At 35.8% G+C, this 5,888-nt stretch overlaps 1 non-coding gene across 1 annotated transcript; it reads left to right on the forward strand.

The window, feature by feature from the left end:
• Positions 1 to 5,151: 5,151 nt before the first annotated feature.
• Trnag-ucc (transfer RNA glycine (anticodon UCC)) lies at positions 5,152 to 5,223 on the forward strand. The gene has a single exon. It is a non-coding gene; the product is annotated as a tRNA-Gly (tRNA).
• The last annotated feature ends 665 nt before the right edge of the window (positions 5,224 to 5,888 follow it).

Here is a 5,888-nt window from a genome sequence, read left to right on the forward strand (position 1 = left end):
GTTTATACTTAATATTATAAAGCTGAAAAGTTTATTTGTTTCTTTGATTGAACGCGCTAATCTCTGGAACTACTGGTCCGATTTGAAAAATTGTTTCATCGTTAGATAGCCCATTTATCGAGGAAGGCTATAGGCTATATATTTTCCCCGTATGCTTACGGGAACGGGAATCAAGCGGGTGAAACCACGCGGCGTCAGCTAGTAATAAATAAACATGAGTATTTCTATACAATACAAATTAAACAAATAAACACTTGTAGCAGTAACAATCTCGATTGGCCTGCGCCCAAATACACAATAAACCTGTACAATTGTTATGTTTTTTTATTAGGTAATACATTCTTGCATAATTCCGCCATCGAATTTAGTCTATTCACGCGCGGATAAGTCAGCGAGCCAATGGTTGATATTTATTATGCCGTATGCAAAATTCTAAGTAATGTTATAAATGCGAAAGTAATTTATTTGTTACAGTTTCACGCCTGATCCAATAAAACGATTTAAAAAAAAAACAGTAGATGAAATTCATTAAAAGCACCGTGTTGTTACAACAATAACATAAGCTACATGTCAAAGTCAAAGTCTAAATTCATTTATTTCAAATAGGCTTAGTTAACAAGCTCTTTAGAAACGTCGGGTAATAATATTAAACTTAAGATAATGGTGAACATAAATTCGCCTTGGTCGGAGAAGAGCCACAAAGGTTTATTTTTTTTTTATTTATCACCATTTTACACACAGTCGTATAATACAGTTTTCATGTTATGTTTACATGTTATCGAGATATTCCCAAGGAAACGGAACTACACGAGTAAAACCTTATTTTTTTAAAATTACTGGTTTGGTTAGTTGGCCATGAAAAGGTATCACCTTTAACACCCCATAGTTGTCATTATAATTCTAGTAATTATATGAATAACAGTGGTTTATATGTTATAGAGGCTGGACTCAAGGCCAATAGGCACCCTCCCCCCTTCCCTTATCACCGCTGGACTTTTAGTTTTAATTTACACGAGCGGCAGCTGCTACCGACGACTGCAGTCGGCGACTCTCGGCGGCAGTCGACTGCGGCAGTCGGTAGAGTTGCCGCTAGTGTAAATGAACCCTTAGTTGTGCTTGTTTGTACATGTTTTCGCTTAGGTGAAAGAAAAATTAAATACTAGTATTGGTCGTATCTACATTAATATTATGAAGTGGAAAGATTTGATTGTTTGTTTGTTTGTTTGCATTGAAATTGAAAACTCTTTCAGCACTATAATCCTACACTATCCCTAATGAACATTGGCTATATTTTGTCCTCGTATTCTCACGAGAACGGTAACTACGCGGTTGAAAGCGTGGCGTCTGCTATCTAAAATACAATGCAAAAATATTTATAAAGGGCAAAAACACGTCACGAAGACAAATAACGTCTTCTCCGTTTAATTAGTGATCCCCAAGCTTTACAATAATATAAAAACTCCCAACTACGTGGTGCAGTATTCGTGATCTTGCCAATTACGTCTTAAATTCGGTGAAAATTCAGAACAACATTTCAACCGCATTTTTCGTAATGAGATTTATAAGAAAGGGATTATTTCAGAATAATTTTGAGGTGGTCTTTTACATAAGTTAATTGCTTTAGGAATATAACTAGTAGGAGCGAAACCTTTTCTTTGAGTAACTTAGTTCTAAAATATGTTCTTCAAAAATAAGGTTAGACTGTGCGCTGGTATTACAGTGAAGAAGATGGACCGAAGAAGTTGGGAAAGTTGGAATATCATATAAGAATATCACTTACTAACTTTTATTTTGTCTGCTCGGGTAGAGAAATTGGTATGACGATTTACGAGAAGTTCCTTATACAAGTTTTTATTCAACTTGTCCCGTTAGTGAAATCTAGATTCAGATTAAATCTAAAAGTCTAAATTAGCATCCTAACACATTAAATTTTTGACTTTGACTCGTTCCATCGCCCACTGTGTGACTCTGAGCCTGTATGAGGCCCATAGTTAGCGACTAAATGTCGGAACCATACTGGCAACACGCACTTCGAACAGCGCGTGTTGCCAGTGATGACTTATGGTTACTAATTGTTATTAGACCTAATATTTATTAGTAGATTCACCTCTTTTTGAAATTGGACATATTGGGGACTTGTTGGTATATGTATTCGTCGACAATTTCGAGTGCAGCGTTCTCAACTATAACTGGGTGGAGCGATACATCAGCATTAGAGATTCATGAGATTCGAAACCAATAGGTTGGTTATACGAGATTTCAATGATGACAATTAACTAGATTTTTGTTTGAGCACAAAACCAATTTCATTAATCGTAAATAGAGCAATTTTTATCAATTTTCCTTTAGTTTTTGGCTATCTCAGTTTGTAAACCATGCCAACGAATTTGCCAAGTTTTATATAAATATATCTATTTTTTTTTTATTCTTTACAAGTTAGCCCTTGACCACAATCTCACCTAAATGATGATGCAGTCTAAGATAGAAGCGGGCTAACTTGTTAGGAGGAGGATCAAGATCCACATCCCTTTTCGGTTTCTACACGACATCGTACCGGAACGCTAAATCGCTTGGCAGTACGTCTTTGTCGGTAGGGTGGTAACTAGCCACGGCCAAAGCCTCCCACCAGCCAGACTTGGACCAATTAAGAAAATCTCAATCGACCCAGCCGGGAATCGAACCCAGGACCTCCGTTATGTAAATCCACCGCGCATACTACTGCGCCATGTAGGCCGTCATACTTAAACTCCGGAAGCTTACGCATTGCTTGTAAGCAATAACACTGCATGCAAACTTCTAATTACCCTCCGAGATGGAAGACTGAAAGCTAGTTCGGAACGTTCGAGAATATCAGAACATTAGATCTGAAATCTATGAAATATAGTCGAGTAAAAGAGCAATAAAAACAAATAACTGCTCCCGAATCTTCCTTTCAAACGAAATCCTTTGATTTACTGTGGACAATTCGTACGCTGTTCCTTTACTTTTCGAATAAAGGAAGTCGTAACACTGTGACGTCATCAAAACACATGTAATAGCGTCACTGTGTTTACTTTCCAGATTTACGATTGATGAGGTCACCGAACTTTATTCTAGATTAGTTAGGTATCCTTTCATTCCACTCAATAGAAAGGCTATAGAAATATTTGCGACATGTACCCACTTTATATCGACCCAGTCTCGGATCCGTATGTCATCACTGGACATACTTCGTCGATGGATCGACTTGGTCGCTAACTATGGGCCTCATAAGAAGGCTCAGAGTCACACAGCGGGCGATAGAACGAGCTATGTCAGGAGTATCTCTGCGTGATCGAATCAGAAATTAGGAGATCTGCAGACGAACCAAAGTCACTGAAATAGCTCAGCGAGTCGAGAAGCTGAAGTGGCAATGGGCAGGCCACATAGTTCGAAGAGCCGATGAACTTTGGGGTCCCAAGGTGCTGGAATGGCGACCCCGCACCGGAAAGCGCAGTGTTGGTCGACCCCCTACTAGATGGACCGAAGACATCAAGCGGGTTGCATGGAGCCGCTGGATGTCGGCTCAAGACCGTTTTGTTTGGAAGTCCATGCAAGAGGCCTATGTCCAGCAGTGGACGTCCATCGGCTGATAATGATGATGATGATGAATGACCCACTTTATACAATGGTACACATAATTGTGAATGCAATAATATTTTATGCCAATGAGAATAAAGATCAAATCTATTCAAAAATGTACCTACTAAGAATTATCTCCACCACTGTACTGTATCATTCTCGACTACTAGTTGCCTTTACGATCTGCAAATAGAGGCAAAATAGGAATAGAAGTGTAGCCGTATTGCAGTTTTTTTTTTCATTGAATTTTATACAAAATCTCTTTGATTTTCTCATAAACTGAAGGACTCGTTTATTCTTTAAATATTCAATAGGCTAGTTGACACTTTTTTAAAATGGTCTTAAATAGTTCATTATCGTTCTATTAGCTTGAAAAAAAAAATCATTTTAAATTGATTGCTATTGCTATTTAAAGAGTATAGTCGACCCACTTAAAAAACGTAATTGGAAATTGAAAATTGCATACTAATTCCGTTGTTGATTAAAGAAATAAATTTGTCAGAACGATAACTCAGAATCTTTTAAAACTAGAAAGATGAGATTTGGTAATGGTATGTAAGTATATGAATTATCTATAATGTGGTAAAAAGAAAATTTGAAAAAAAAACGTTTGGGGTTTCCTTCCAATGCAAAGTGAGAATGAATTTTTTATCGTATATCCTCTATTGTGGGGTATCGTTATCGGTATTTACGTGCATTACATAAGTTATTAAAGTACTAACTTAATCTACGGAACCCTACACAGCGCGTGGTCAGACACGCACTTTGCCGGTTTTAAATATGGTTTTGACAATACGAGCCAAAACGCCTGTCGGCCATGATCGTCTTTAATTCAAATGTTTTATGACGTCACTATAACAAATCCCTTACAAACGGAGCGTTTCAAAAAACATAAAAATAACAATAAGTTTAACGTTTAGTACATTAAGTAACATTGTGACGTCACAAAATGGACGACAGCGTTTTTGGTGTTTGGAAAACCAAGGAGCGTCTACTAGTACTAGATTTATTTATATTGAATCTCTATATTTTATCTTAGAGCACAAACCATTAACAGACTAATAAATAAATACAGATAATTAAGGTATTTAAATGTAAATCGTTGATCGTAACTATCGGTCTCGTCTCATGGAGATAAGCTTTAAGTAATTGACGTTATCTGAACAGAATTATTAATGTACTAGCATCACAATATACATAAAATGTATCTGTGAACGAATGGAATTATTTAAGAAATCATTCCTATCTATATAGGAATCACAGAAGATAGAACGCTAGCTGCAATTCGTTTAATGTAGGATGGTGCGGGAGACAGTTCGTTTCTCTCTTGAAAGTTTGCCGCGATTCACGATAATAGAACATATTATGAACGTTATACAGGCGACTTTCACCGTACCCATGCTATATGAAAAACACTTTAACGTGATAGGAATGATTTCTTCACAGAATATAACAGAAAACGCTAAAAGCTAATTCATAGGCACAAGTACAGAACTAACTAACGTCTAGGAAAATTTCAAATCGTCCACTAGATTCTTCACTATTAATACAGCGTTGGTGGTGTAATGGTCAGCATAGTTGCCTTCCAAGCAGTTGATCCGGGTTCGATTCCCGGCCTACGCATATTTTTTTTATTAATTGTAATTTACATAAATATTTTTTTGTTAAAATTAACTCATATTGAAAAATCGTATTAAATATATAGTTTTTATTTGTAAAATTTTAAGTATGATCAAAATCCTAACAATTTTATGTAACCACTTCATTATGACAACAAGTATACCTACCTATAATCTGAGTCAAGAAGTCAGAGATTCTTATTTTTATTTTGACAAAGTTACGTTCCTAAGGCTTGGTTTACACTACGATCTAAAACGCACAGGTGTTTCTACGTTGTACAATTTTGCAATTTAGTAGAGCCTCAAAGAAGGCTTAGTCTTCGTAGTCCTACTATTATTTCTAAAGTAAAAATATTTCCAAGTTAATAGTTCTAACTTTGAGTTTATCAATAGGGTAGCTGACTCATATCAAATTTAATATAAATAATATTTTAATTTCGTGAAGTACATGAAATAGGAACCGAAATATATTGATATCAATTACCCATTAGAAGTTAAGGATTTCTTGTAAAACTTAATTTAAATATCACGTATTTTTAAAAATTGCTATCGTTCTAAATTGCTGTCAATCATTTTATGACGTCAATAACACTCTTGATGTAATAAACGTCAAAGTAATTGTTAACTAATATTTTTGTCAAACGCTCAGTTTGGTATAGGATTTGTAAA

This window comes from Bicyclus anynana, chromosome 13, assembly GCF_947172395.1.
Source record: "Bicyclus anynana chromosome 13, ilBicAnyn1.1, whole genome shotgun sequence".
Lineage (NCBI taxonomy): Eukaryota > Metazoa > Arthropoda > Insecta > Lepidoptera > Nymphalidae > Bicyclus > Bicyclus anynana.